We start from the raw sequence: 15630 nt of genomic DNA on the forward strand, positions 1-15630 counted from the left end.
TATACAAAAGTTCATCGGTGATGACTTTTCTATAGAAAAGTTCATCGGTGATGACTTTTGCATAGAAAAGTTCATCGGTGATGACTTTTCCTAGGGAAAAGTTCATCGTTGATGAATTTTTCTAGAGAAAAGTTCATCGGTGATGACTTTTCGTATAGAAAAGTTCATCGGTGATGACTTTTCGTATAGAAAAGTTCATCGGTGATGACTTTTCGTATAGAAAAGTTCATCGGTGATGACTTTTCGTATAGAAAAGTTCATCGGTGATGACTTTTCGTATAGAAAAGTTCATCGGTGATGACTTTTCGTATAGAAAAGTTCATCGGTGATGACTTTTCGTATAGAAAAGTTCATCGGTGATGACTTTTCGTATAGAAAAGTTCATCGGTGATGACTTTTCGTATAGAAAAGTTCATCGGTGATGACTTTTCGTATAGAAAAGTTCATCGGTGATGACTTTTCGTATAGAAAAGTTCATCGGTGATGACTTTTCGTATAGAAAAGTTCATCGGTGATGACTTTTCGTATAGAAAAGTTCATCGGTGATGACTTTTCGTATAGAAAAGTTCATCGGTGATGACTTTTCGTATAGAAAAGTTCATCGGTGATGACTTTTCGTATAGAAAAGTTCATCGGTGATGACTTTTCGTATAGAAAAGTTCATCGGTGATGACTTTTCGTATAGAAAAGTTCATCGGTGATGACTTTTTTATATAAAAGTTAAATTTTGATGTCTTTTTTATATAAAGGTTCAATTGTGATGACTTTTCCTTTAGAAAGGTTAATCGAAGATAACTTTTACCATAAAAAGGTGGTCCGAAATAAGATGGAACACCAACATCTGTTGGTTATGTCCATATGAATGATAAATACGATAATGATATGCATCTTTTTTCCATGACGAAAAATTCCAAACAAATTCACAGCAGATAAGATTGCTAAAACGAAAATCTGTTGAAACAAAACAAAAAAAGCGGAACACAGCAACAGAAAATCCCCGGTGTTTTATCTTCAATATTATTTACGTACCCTTTTGTTTGATTAAAAAATAAAATGAAGAACCAGAAACGTGTTACATTACACCTTTTGGTTGATGGTTCTATTTCATAGGGGCTTATCTCACACACTATAGTGTGTGTAGATGTGCGTACGAGTCGCTTGGCCCTGAGTATCTTCTTGGTTTATCTTCTCGGATACGAATTGTGTTTATTGTTTGTTTGTCAAGCAGGCTTTTTTGTCTTTTGAAGTGAGTGTTTATGGATACTGGCACATCTTTTTTGCTCTCATTTTTTAATTGTGTTGTACTTTTTCTTCTTTCATTCGTTCCCTACTTTTTTCTCGATGTTTGCTTTAGTATGTTCTTTGTTTATTTTGCTTTCCTGATGATGATGGTGATAACAATAAAAAAATAAAATTTTATTTGTATCTTTTTTTCCTTCCCATCTATCCGAACCATACATCTATTTTTCTGGGATTTTTTTTTTGCTATCGTTCCCGCTCTCTTATTGACAATGTTATTTTTTCCTCCTGTCTCTATGAAATAAATACAACAATCACAAAGTATCTTGTAAATGTTGTTGTTGTCTTCATGCTGACGATATCAACAAGACAACAGTAAAGTAAAACAATAACAACACTCAAAAAACACCATCGCCAGAGGGAAGAGTAATGAGATATAGGAGAGTATCTCTCTATAGGTCAGAGATGGGTAGTTTGAATTCGTAAAAATATTTAAAGAAATTACTGTCATCCTACAGCTGATTTGATTATTTTCTTATAGAAAATTTAAACGGAAATGACGTTTCTTATAGAAAAGTTAAATGGAAATTACTTTTTTTATAGAAAAGTTCATCGGAAATGACTTTCTTATAGAAACGTTCATCGGAGATGACTTTTCTTATAGAAACGTTCATCGGAGATGACTTTTCTTATAGAAACGTTCATCGGAGATGACTTTTCATATAGACAAGTTAAATGGAAATTACTTTTCTTATGGAAAAGTTAAATAGAAATTACTTTTCTTATAGAAAATATGAATTTTCTTATAGAAAAGTTCATCGGAGATGAATTTTCTTATAGAAAAGTTCATCGGAGATGAATTTTCTTCTAGAAAAGTTCATCGGAGATGAATTTTCTTCTAGAAAAGTTCATCGGAGATGAATTTTCTTCTAGAAAAGTTCATCGGAGATGAATTTTCTTCTAGAAAAGTTCATCGGAGATGACTTTTCTTCTAGAAAAGTTCATCGGAGATGAATTTTCTTATAGAAAAGTTCAATGAATATTTGTTCCTTTATAAATTTGTGTTGACATTTTTTTATAAAGGCGAACATGGTCAAGATATTGTTAAAAATGTTTTTAAAAACTATTTTTAAAGAAAATTAAAAAAACGTCAAAAAAAAACTATCAGGGCAATGCCGTTAAAGACAAGTCTAATATGGAGCAAGCCTGGCTGATATAGGACTTTCCTTTCATTAAATTGTTTGTACGTACTCCAGACATTACCATTAATGATCATTCAAAGCAATTTTTTGGAAAATAACTTGAAATTTGTAGCCAAATTGTCTGCAAAGGGACACTAATTAAAAAAATTTAAAAATGCCCTTTATTGTATTCCAGTAAAATTTTAGTATAACGGTACTGTAAATGAAATATTTTTCTATGCCATCACAAAGACAGCTTTTAAGCCTACAAAATTTTATTTTGAATTCTTAAAAAATCTCTACTCGCTTAAAAGTTATTAACGATTACTTTTTTATTTTAGGTTGCATCATTTTCAGTGACACCCACTGTATGTATTATTATGTAAGTATGTATGTATTATGTATATACACTTCACGTCAGTTGAATAGAACACCTACATTTTTGTTAATGTTAGCTTATTTATCCCAAAATGAATGAATCTGCGTTTTCAATCTTGTGGGGATGTGAAGTCTATGATGTTCCTTATCAACCACTTGAAAAATTATGTTTTTAGCTCTTCGCGAAATGATTTTCTGATCTATTTTCCGATAGTACTATGAAAAATAGGCATTTATTTTTGGTCATCAGGATAGAACAGTCACTTTATTTTCGCCAATTTTTGAGATATAGATATTCGCGGAAAAACCATTTTATTGAACAAATCATCATGGTTTTTTAGGAAATTTTGACGTTTTTCATAAATATTTTGAAAATATTCCATCTTATCAGCATCCGAAGCACTCGATTGTATCCGTCGAGGTTGTCTGTGTCATATTCTATCTTATTGTGAAGAAATATGACATAACTGCGCGACTCCTATTGACATTACGAGATGTTTCAAATATCTGTCAATTTAAACCCTTTAACTCTGTTATTTCGGTGTCCGCGGAATAATTTATAAGTTTTCTTTGGTGAAAAATGATTAGAAAGCCATGCTTTATCGACTGAAAGAAAACTCGTCGTTAATATCTCAAAAATTCGCGAAAATAAAGTGACTGTTCTATCCTGATGACCAAAAATAAATGCCTATTTTTCATAGCACTATCGGAAAAATGATTAGAAAAATCATTTCGCGAAGAACTAGAAACATAATTTTTTCTGTGTTTTATATGGAACATTATTGACTTTAAGTCCCTACAAAATTAAAAACGTAGATACATCCGCTTCGGGATAAATAAGCCAACATTAACAGAAATGTAGGTGTTCTATTCTACTGACGTGGAGTGTATTTTGCTTGATTCAATTGAATTCAGATTTTTTTGTTAAAAATCCCTTTGTATATACACCCAAATATATTTAATTATTATCTAATTATTTTTAATTACACTGTGCAACATTTTTAAGGTAATTTTTTGCAAACAATTTGAAATGAGGATTTTTGGAAAGTACAAACCCAAACAACAAAAACCCTATGGATAATTTCCATAATTTCTATAAATAAAGTTTTCTTTTGGAAAAATATTCGCTGGAATGTAATACAGAACTCTAGAAAAACATGCCATTGTTGTAAAATGCCTCTATCACGTTGTTTTCAGTATATTTGTCAAGGACCATTTAATAAATATGTCAATAATGTGGTGAAATCCGAAATGCGAGAATAAACTGTTGGTGTGAACTGTGTTTAAAAAACGTGTTGTAAAAGATATGATGCAAAATACCACTGAAACGACATGAAGTAAGCATTTCAGACTTTCAGAATGTTCTGAAGAATTGCTGAGAACTTTAATTGGAATATTTTTGCAAAAGGTTTCTTGGTTCAACTTCCAGTAGTTTAGCTGATAATGAGCAGAATTTCAGCAATTATATAAAATTTTCTATATCTTATAAATTTTGATGCCCTAGATGGAGTTTTTCTTTTGTGGTCTGTTCGAAAGATAAGTTTTACTAGTTTAGGGCTACAATATTGCCAAAGATAGCAAGGCCAAATTTCTAATCGTTTCTCAGATACATGAAAAAAAAAACTATAGTTTTAGCCCGGTTTAGATGAGGCTATAAAATCCGAACTGGATCTGACAGGACAAAAGCCTACTAGGGTTTTTGTAGTCTCAATATGTACTTTCAAAAAATGCATACTAGAAGTTGTTTGCATTTTCAGTGCTGCATAGTGTTATTAGACAGCGGAATCCTATGCAAATGCATATATGGTTAGGATGGTCGTAGAGAAAAAAACATAAGAAGGACGATGAACTTAAAAGAAGACACCGATAATATAAGCGCCAGTTACGGAGTTGCAATTTTGTAAACAGATGTGATAATAGTTTTTAATTCGTGTTTTTTGTTTATATGTTTGTAGCGCGTTTTATAAATAATATTACGAAGTTCCCTGAAGAAGTCGCCAAATTCTCTCAATAATTCTCTTAGTTTTATTTGCTAAAACCATCGTAGGTCAAATAGCTAAAAAACCTATAACAATATAAACAAATTTTGACCAAAACAAAGTACAGAAACTCGTTTTATCACAAAATAAAACGAATTAGGCCCAGAATTTTTTTGCATAATTTGCATATCATGCATATTTTGACATATTTGCAAAAAATGAGCATATTCAAAACCATAATCAAAAATATATATGTACAAGGATTTGTTGTCTAAAAATCCCACCGAATTGGCTGAAATGTGGTATTAAGTCTTCGTTAGGGGTATGAACGTTTACACCTGTAATTTGTCCGCATGGGTCCACGTCTTCATATAGCCCCCATAGAACGGTACCTCCGGATTTCTGATATTTATTTATTTAGAAGTTTGTGGCCTCAATATTCCTCCGAAATGGGTTAATTTGGTATTAAGTCTTACTCGGGGGTATAAAACTTTCCACCTGAAATTTGTCGGTATAGGTCCACGTCTTCATATAGCCCCCATACTACGGTACCTCCCGATTTCCGGTATTTTTAAATGGCAAAATGGTATTAAGTCTTCCTTGGGGGCAAACAACTTTCCGACAAAAATTTTTCGGTTTAGGTTCAGGCCTTCATATAGCCCCCCATAGAACGATACCTACCGATTTTCGGTATTTTGAGGGTTGTGGCCTCAATATCCAGCCAAAATGGCTGAAATTTGGTATTAAGTCTTCCTTGGGGGTAAACAACTTTTCGACAAAAATTTGTCGGTTTGGATTCAGGTCATCATATGTATAGCCCCCATAGTACGGTACCTGCCGGTTTCCGGTATTTTGAAGGTTGTGGCGTCAATATCCAGCCAAAGTGGCTGAAATTTGGTATTAAGTCTTCCTTGGGGGTAAACAACTTTCCACCAACAATTTGTGGGTTTAGCTTCAGGCCTTCATATAGCCTCCATAGAACGATACCTTACAATTTTCGGTATATAGAAGGTTGAGGCTGTGGTTATACATTTCTCTATTTTATTGACTTGTCTGAAAAGAATTTTAAACAGAAAAATTTTACATATAAACATTTTTGTACCTTTTTTATTTTTAATTTTTATTTTTAAAGTAAGCCCGCTCAGTCACATATTTGTCGTTTTCAAATTTTTAAAAACAAACTTTTTTGTACCTATTATTGAAATATTTGTTGCATAAGAAAATATGTAAAATGCTTAAATTTTGCATATGGGTAAATCCTGCGTGACGAACGCTACATTTGTACGCGTTTTCGGGCAAAAATATTAACATTTTTTGAACTTTCCAGATAGATGCATTGAATCTATACATGGTATTTAATAGAATTTGAGAGCACTTTCAAATGCCATAAAACAAGTATAATTAGCGGAAAAAATTGATTATAAGTTATTGTGACGCACGCCACAAAAAGTGGAAGTAGCTTCCGACCTTGTGCTATGTTTTCATAATTTTTAGCAAATTTTGCATAATAAAGCACACAAAATTAAAATTTTAAAAGAAAGATGAATATAAGAGAATTCTAAAACAATTAATTTTTAGGCAAACAATTTTGTATTTTTTTCCAAAATCAGCGAACCTAATGTGACGCACGCTACGTGATGCACGCTACATTTTTTCCAGTATATAGTAAATAAAAACCAGTGTATTTATTTTAACGAAACAATGTATATTTCTTGTAAATAACGTTATTTAAGTCATATTTTATGTTCATAAATAAGTTTATCAATGCGTATATGTTTATAAATAAATTTTATGTTTTAATGAATCTGACGTTAGTGCGATTTTGAGCACATTTTTGTTATATGACGAAAAATAATGTTTGCTTTTAATTCCGGGAATGCTCTTAACGTTAGCCCATCTCTCCGAAAGAATTCCAGCTGATTTTTGTATATAACTTCTGCTTATATATAAAATGAAAATACCATATGTATTCATTTTTGCCAATTTAAAAGAAATCATGGGCGTTATTAAGAACAATATTCGGAGCTTTTACCATTTTCCAATTTTTTTTCTTTACGACAGCTCCGATTCCGTCTACTGCACCCTTTCCGTGAGCAGTTGCAAAAAATTCCACTCAAATTTTTCTTTGAAAAAGGGTATACTACTTAAAATGAGTTTGTTTTTAAATCGACTTGCAAATCCATCAGAAAATAAATATAACTTTGAAATATCATTTCATTTTTTTAATTTCTTAACAATTAACTGAACTCAAATCGCTACGAAAACAGAATAAAACAAAAATAGAATACAAGAGAAAGTGAAAACAGAATTAAAAGGCAAATTTTTTTTTTTTATTTTTTGGGAGAACTCGAATCGTGACGAACGCTACAGAAATTAATGCACTGTAATTTTTTTATTTTTTATTATTGTAGATTTTTTTCTATTTCCTTAAAAACAGGATATTAATTTAATTTAAATTTATAGATGAATTTAAAAAAAAAGAAATTTCTGCCCACAATATAAAAAAACATAATTTTTCGTGACGAACGCTACACCACTTGTATCTGTCTTTCCATACCTAATTTCACTTTTTCCAAAATAGTAAAAGATAATATTTTCTGTCAAAATCTAAGAGAATTGAGTGAATAACAATACAGCTTTTGAGTTTACCACTTATGTTAACACTAAAGTAATAATATGAACATGTAAAAAATGTACAATTCTTGTATAAAATTAAAAAAACCTGAGGTAGGGTAGAATTTTGTATTAATTTTTGTGTTAATAATGATAGAAAAAAAAAGTTTTTAACATATTTCTAAAATTAGATATCCAGTCTAATCTTCTGTGAAAAAATAAATTAATTTGGATAAAATAAAAAAAATTTTGGCTGGTAGACTGTTTCTGGGATTTGCCCATATGCAAAAATGTATGTTTTTTGCATAATTTTGCATGTGACGCATGTTTCGATTACAATTTAATCAGAAGCCAAAAATATGCCCAGTCCCAAAATTTGACATGAATCGGACCAAAAATAGGGGATGCATAAAATTCCGCTGCCTATTAATTATTAAAATTAACTAATAATATTTGGTCAAGTAATTTTTTGGGTAAAAATCGTCAAATCATTTAGCAATTTTGGAGAACAAGTGTCGTTTAGGGGCACCTCTCGGATCGGTCCGAAATTTTTACCATAGATAGCCCTTGGGACCCTGAACACAACGAAATATAATTTTCAGCGGGGAAGTCCATACTTCCCGAGATATGGGTCTTGACATTTCGGAGATTTCGTACTTGTAACACCTTTATGTTTTTTTATGGGCACATCTGGGATCGGGCTGCAATCTTTACAGTAGATAGCCCTTGGCACACTGAACACAATGATATATAGCTTTCAGCGGTCCGAGATATGTGTCTTGATTTTTTTACTTTTATCACCATTATTTTTAAAACCTATGCAATATGGAACTCGTTTTAAAGCTCACGCCAATAATTAATAACGGTAATTAGATTTTCTAATAATAATTTATTAAGTTATTATGGGCTACGCGATCAAAACTCTCTTTTAAATTGTTCTTAAGTAGCCTTCCTTCGGCCGGGGATTTAAGACTTTCTCCTATGGACAGGGACAAAAGTGGGCTGCGCAAAAAAAAAAACTTTCTTGTGAATATAAAGTTTCCTAAGTAGACGGCTTTGAACCGGAATTTAATACATTCTCCTATAAAAATAGGTGGCGTGCATAAAAGTACTCTCCATAAGCTTTAAAACGATGCCCATATTGCCCACGTTAGAATTGTAAAATGTCAAGACCCATATCTCGGGAAGGATGGAAAATTATATATCCTTGTATTCAGGATGCCAAGGGCTATCTACTGTAAAAATTTCAGCCCGATCCGAGAGATGCTCATAAACAACCTAAAGGTGTGAAAGTACGAAATTTCCGAAATGTCAAGACCCATATCTCGGGAAGTATGGACTTCCCCCAGAAAATTATATATTGTTGTATTCAGGATGCCAAGGGCTATTTACTGTAAAAATTTCAGCCCGATCCGAGAGGTGCCCCTAAACGACATTTAAGCCCAATTTTGGTCCAAAATATCGTCAAAATGACGATAAATCATGAAATCTGGCAGTCGTGGTCATGCGGCCCAATTTCTTTCAATTTCATTATATTCCAAAAATATAACAATTAAAACTTTCCATCCCTGAACGAAATAAAAATAAAGTAATGAACCCAAGAGATGATTGCGTGTGTGCCGTTGAGTATCTGAGTATCACCAAGAGTATCATAACATCTAAGAAGTGTATCTTTTCTTCTCCTTTTGTTGTACGGTTGGTTAGTTGGTCGCTTTGGTTGAGTTGAGTGTTTGTTTTGATATTAGTTTTGTGTTAAAATATACGGGTCGTTGTTGTAGTCTCCGTCTCGTTGTCGTGTACGCGTTGTGACGGTCGCATTGTTGTCTCTGGTCTTCTGGTTTTTCCTCTACCACAGCTACACATTTCTTAATTTAGTCGGCAAGCCTGGCTGGCCTGGCGTGCCATTTAACATTTATTCAGAACGAACCTAAGCAAAAGAGGGACTCAAGTCTAGCTGCTGTCAGTCATTCAACTAGTCGTAGCAGTGAAACAACCAACCTACAGCCATCCAAGCAAGTAAGCATCACGGTCGACGGTCGTTTAAAAAAGTAGAAAAAAAACTGAACAGAACGCGTTTTTTTATGTTTTGTGTAAATTGCAATTAATTAACAATAATTCATATTTCTCGCTATGATATGATGGTGGATATGTACTGCTGATGTTGTAGTGGTATTAGTGATGGTGTATAGAAGAAAAAGTTGATTAAATTAAAATGTGAGTGAATGTGAATTTCTGATGTTGTGTGTCACACCACACAGAATATTTTTGTAAAGTTAGCCCCCCAAAGGCAATAACCATTTAAGAGGCTAAGAAAAGAGGAGAAGAAAAAAACCCTACTTCAAAAAGTAGTGAAAGGAAATATAATGAAGAAAAAAAATCACATCTTTCAAATACTAGATTTGAAACTTGGTTCCAGATGCTGGCTGTGTTGCTGACTCATTTGGATTACTTTTGCTACAATTTTTTGTTTCATAGCCAACCAACATCACCGGTGTATCAAGTTTGTTTTTTCTACTTTGTAAATAAAAAAAACAACAAATGTGTCGCTTTACCGCTGCTCTTACAGTGGCTCAAAAGTGAAAAGTGTGAATTGTAAACATGTCCAAAAAAGTGTTGTAATCTAAATGTAAATATTTAAAAGTTTAAAACAAAAGGTTATCTTTGTTCTTTAAAAAGTTTGAGTGAGTTAACACTCATTTGTCAACGTTGTTGTTGTTTTTATTTTTGTGCAAAATTTCTCTTTTCACTGGAAAAAACACCTTGGATATGACAGATTGGAAATCACAACAAAATTGCTGCCAATGAATCATTGGCTTAGTTCCTAAAAATTTTTAAACTTGGGAAGAAAATATTCCAAAGTGAGTTGCAAATTTCAGTGTTCTTGTTCTTTATTATTGGACACTTTATTTAAAAGTAAAGAAATTGTAAAACCCAACGGTATAAACAAAAGCCATTCAATTCATAAGAAATATACTTTGACAATTGTGGGAACTTTGGATTAAATTTCGTTTAGAGACACCACTTGGATCGTATTGAAATTCTTAGCGGAGCTAGGTCTTATTATGCAGATCACAAAGGGATATAATATTCCACGGGGAGTCCATACTTACCGAGATATGAGGAATCATTTCGAAAATGTCTTACTTTATTAGCAATATGCTGCTAGGGGCACCCCATCGTATAGAACGGTATTGACAGTCGAGGATGGCAGAAATGCTGAATCGATCAGACCGATCTCGATTTTGTCGTCCTTAGCAAAGACACACGAGCACGACAACAACGCTGCACGCCATCCCCACACATATTAGCCGAGGATTCAACCAGAGCAATCTGTGTGATAGAACAGTGATTATGGCGCTTGACTTATTAAAAGCCTTTGATACTGTCAGGTTCTCCTGTGAAAGTAGATGGCCCATAGGGTCGTCTACTGTAGAGTAGATAGCCCATAGGGTCGTCTACTGTAGAGTAAATGGCCCATAGCGTCGTCTACTGCAGAGAAGATGGCCCATAGGGTCGTCTAATGGAAAGTAGATGACCCATAGTGTCGTCTAATGTAAAGTAGAGGACCCATAGGGTCGTCTACTGTAGAGTAGATGGCCCATAAGGTCGTGTACTGTAGAGTAGATAGCCCACAAGGTCGCCTACTGTAGAATAGATGGCCCATAGGGTCGTCTACTCTAGAGTAGATGCCACATAGGGCCGTCTACTGTAGAGTAGATGGCCCATAGGGGCGTCTACTGTAGAGTAGATGGCCCATAGGGGCGTCTACTGTAGAGTAGACGACCCTATGGTCGTTGAATAAACAATTATATATGTGTGTACGCCAGTCGTACGGTCGATTTCCGCCCAACAAGAATTTAGGCGACTGCAATATCCCCAGCTTAGTTGAGCCAAAACTACTCTGGTTCCCAGAAAGACTTTTAATTTTTATATAGACAAACCTTTTGGGTCTTCCATAGAAAGACGTTTTGTCTTGTATGGTGAGACATTTTCGGCTTCCATAGGTAGACTTTTGGGGGTTTTATAGGCAGAACTTGGGTCCTGTTAAAGATAACCATTGGTAGTTTTTAAGAAAAAAAAAAAAAATCATGGGGTTTTCTTTGGTTCTTGTTCAAAAAGATCATTGGATCCCCAATAGGATTTCATGAGTCTTCAATAACAATACCATTGCCACATCTGTTGACATTTGGGTCTTCAATAGGAAGATCTAAGGGCTTTCTACAGTAAGACCTTTGGCTATTCTAAAGGAAGACCTTTAGGGTTTTTATAGAAAGACATTTTGATATTCTATAGAGAGACCTTTGGGTCTTCTACATGCGTGCTGGTTTTATTGTGGAAGAACTGGATTTAATAAACGATCTCTTGGTCGTTTATAGAAAAAAACCTTCTGTCATCTGTTGAAAAACGTTCTGTAAGGAAGATCTTTGGGTTTTCTATAGGAAGACTTTTGGGTTTTCTATAGGAAGATCTTTGGGTCTTTTATAGAAAAACCTATGAGTCCTCTATAAGAACACCTTTGGGTATTTTACGGAAAATCCTTTGGGTTTTCTGTAGGGAAACCTTTGGGGCCTTCTGCGGGAAGACTTTTAGGTCTTTGGGTCTTTAATAAGAAGACATTTCGGTATTCCATAACAAGATTTTTGGATCGAGTATAGGAAGAACTTTGGTTCTTTTATAGAAATAGATTTGAGTCTTTTGTAGGAAGTACTTTGGGTCTTCTGTAAGAAGCTTTTTTAGCTTCTTTAAGAAGACCTTTGGCTCTTCTTCATCCATGTAAAGATTTTTGGGTCGGCCTTCTTTATTAAGATTTTGGACTCTTCTTTATGAAGTTCTTTGGATATTCTATAGGAAGACCTTTGGGGCTTAGCTAGACCATTGGGCCTTTTGTAGGAGGACATTTGGGTCTTTTGAATTAGGTCGTTTGGGTTTTCTGTAGGAATATCTCAGTAACTACCAAAAGAAGAACTTAAGGTCTTTTATAGGAGTTTGAGTTGTCTCTAGGAAGATCTTTGGGTGTTCTGTTTTAAGATCTTGGACTTCTTTTGTTGGAACAACTTTGGGACTTCTGTAAGAAGCTTTTTAGGTCGTCTATAAGAATACCTTTGGCTTTTGGGTCTTCCATGGAGCTTAGCTAGACCATTGGGCCTTTTGTAGGAGGACATTTGGGTCTTTTAAAGGAGGTCGTTTGGGTTTTCTGTAGGAATATCTCAGTAACTACCAAAAGAAGAACTAAAGGTCTTTTATAGGAGTTTGAGTTGTCTCTAGGAAGATCTTTGGGTCTTCTGTTTGAAGATCTTGGACTTCTTTTGTTGGAACAACTTTGGGACTTCTGTAAGAAGCTTTTTAGGTCGTCTATAAGAATACCTTTGGCTTTTGGGTCTTCCATATCAAGATTTTTGGGTCGCGTATAGTTTGGCCTTCTATAAGAAACCCTTTGGCTGTTCTATATGAAGTTCTTTGGATATTCTATAGGAAGATATTTGTGTTTTCTGTATGAGGATCTTTGGGTATTTTGTAGGAGGGCCTTCGAGTTTTTCGTATGAAGATCCTTGGATCTTTTGTAGGAAAACCTCAGTAGCTACTAACAGAAGAACTTTAGGTCTTTTAAAGGATCTTGAGTTTTCGGTAGGAACATATTTGGGTATTCTGTAAGAAGTTCTTGGACTTCTTATGTAGGAAGAACTTTGGGTCTTCTGTAAGAAGTTCTTGAACTTCTTTTATAGGAAGAACTTTGGGTCTTCCTTTGTCGTAAGAACTTTGGGTCTTCTGTAAGAAGCGTTTTAGGTCTTCTATAAGAAAACCTTTGGCTCCTCTAAAGGAAGTCCTTTAGGTCTTCCATATCACGCTTTTTGGGTCGTGTATAGGTTAGCCTTCTATAGGAAGACATTTGTCTCTTCTATATGAAGTCCTTTGGATATTCTATTGGAATATTTGTAACGTCTATAGGAAAACTTTGGGATTTTGAGACCTTTGTGTCTTTTGTAGGTAGGAAAATCTCAGAAACTACTAAAAGAAAAACTTTGGGTCTTCTTTTGGGTTAAGAACTTTGCGTTTTCTGTATAAAGCTTTTTACGTCTTCTTTAAGAAGACCTTTGGCTGTTGTAAAGGAATAATTGAATATCAAGATTTTTGGGTCGTGTGTAGTTTGGCCTTTTATAGGAAGACCTTTGACTGCTCTATATGAAGTTCTTTGGATATTCTATTGTAAGACCTATGGATCGCCTATAATAAGACCTATATGTTTTATGTGGGAGGACTTTTGGGTTTTTTGCAGGAGGACCTTTTGGTATTTTGTATGAGGACCCTTCGGTTTTCTGAAGGAAAGTCTCTGAAACTACTAAAGCTACTAAAGAAGCTCCTTTTGACTTTTATTGGAACACCTTTGAGTTTTCTTTAGGTTAGTCTTTGGGACGTCTGTATGCAGATCTGGGTATCATCTATAAGAAGACCTTAGGGTCTTCCTTGGGGTGCTTTGTGTCTTCTGTAAGAAAACCTTTGGGTATTTTATAAAAAAGACTTCTTCTAGGAAGACCTTTTGGTAATCAAATTGCAGATCTTTGAGTTTTCCAAAAAGAGATGTATGGGTCTTCTAAGAAAAGATCTATGGGGCCCTCTAAAGGAAGACCTTTGGTTCTACAAAAATAGTGCCCTGGCCTTCTGAAGGAGAATCGTTGGGTCTTCTGAGAAGGAAAGGAAGACATTTGGATCTTATAAGAGAATAATTTTTGGATCTTTTAAAGAGAAAACCATAGGTAATCTAGAGAAAGACCTTTGTATCTTTCAATGGGAGACACGATGCTCTTGAACCATCTTTAAATGGAAGCTGCTTACACCTGGAAAGTTTTTTTGCGGATTCTGAAACTACAATGTTTATAGATGAGAAAAATAAAAAAAAACAAAACAAAAAAAAAATGCGGAGCGCTTTTTAAATATAGGGTTTTTAGGTTTGTACGATTTTCCTTGGAAACCGTAAATTCTATCGAAATAGAAGTAGAGAAAATATTGTAGCTGTGAAAATTCTCTACAAGGTTGGCTTTCGTAATTTTTTCCGAGGTTTTACCAATTTCAAGATATATAAGTTTAATTTGGGAAATTGCAGTAATGACATTGTTTTATAAGGAGGCGATACAGTCAATGCATTGTCCCAATTTGAACTTCTATATCTCAATAACGGTAAAACCTACGAAATTGTCATAAAGGTCAATCTTTTCTTCGGCCCCATTTCGATAGGACTTGCGGTTTTCAAGCAAAATCGTGGAAACCTAAAAAAACCCTATAAAAGCCAACTTGAATCGCGATTTATTTAAAATGCGCTCCGGCGATTTTTTTTTTTGGTTTTTTTATTATTTTGCTCATCTATGAACATTGTAGTTTCAGAATCCGCAAAAACTTCCCAGGTGTAAGCACCTTCCATTTAAAGTTGCTTCAAGAGCACCGTGCCCACACCTTTCAATATTTTGAACTAATTTTTTGTTTCCTTAGTTTCAAAATATTTACAATCGAATCCCATATAGAAATTAACAATCGGTGACGACAAAAAATTGGGGTTTTGGCCAGGAAAATCTACTCCTGAACTACTTTGCGGCGCCAGTTTGGTTCGTGAATCAATATATTTTTTTCCTGAACGTCAATAATTGAGTCAATCATCACTAAACTGTGGAATTTGCATATTTTTTCAAAAATTCAAATAGAAAAAAAGATATTTTTGGATGATTTTAAATATGTATTGTTTTTTTTTGTTTTGTCAAAAATAAGATATGACAAAATTTATTGAAAATCACGTAAGACTATTTGAATTTTTGAAAAATACAAATTCCACCGTCCAGTGATTCTACTGGCTGGCTGATTAGCAACGTCCAGAAAAAACGGTAGCATTTAATTCGGGCAACATTTAAATACCTATGTATGTGTGTTGTTCAGTACATTCGAATAAATGAGAATCACTGAAAAAGAATTCATGAAAACACTGCTGATTTGTTGTATCTCATGCATCATTCTCTGTTTCCATTTATTTCCTAGACATTCACACCTTTTGTGGAAATTCGACCAGACAATAATAATATTTATTAATTATTTATATTTACTATTCCAGTAGTTAAATTTTTTTTCAATTCTATTTATGGGAAATTTTCCAATAATAAACAATCATAAATATTGCTATTAATTTACACTCACCCCACCTCAGCTCACCTTTAGAATAGATTGCTACACTTTTTCTTTTCCCCCATTGAACAGAAATG

The 15630-nt window shown here is 33.9% G+C and overlaps 1 protein-coding gene across 27 annotated transcripts in view; it reads left to right on the forward strand.

Annotated features, from left to right (window-relative positions):
* The window catches only part of promL (prominin-like), a 119270-nt gene that overhangs the window by 43628 nt on the left and 60012 nt on the right, over positions 1 to 15630 (forward strand). For 7 of the 27 annotated variants that reach the window (XM_073983263.1, XM_073983254.1, XM_073983273.1 and 4 more), the window contains one exon: positions 2762 to 2802. The exons of 1 other annotated variant lie outside the window; for it this stretch is intronic. The gene's annotated coding sequence lies outside the window, so the exon portion shown is untranslated. Of the gene's footprint in view, positions 1 to 2761; positions 2803 to 9004; positions 10249 to 15630 lie in introns of those variants that run through there. 19 more of the 27 variants (XM_073983268.1, XM_073983258.1, XM_073983271.1 and 16 more) reach the window with 8 other exon arrangements.

The sequence above is a fragment of the Musca autumnalis genome, unplaced genomic scaffold, assembly GCF_047663935.1.
Source record: "Musca autumnalis isolate F117 unplaced genomic scaffold, ASM4766393v1 scaffold_4, whole genome shotgun sequence".
Lineage (NCBI taxonomy): Eukaryota > Metazoa > Arthropoda > Insecta > Diptera > Muscidae > Musca > Musca autumnalis.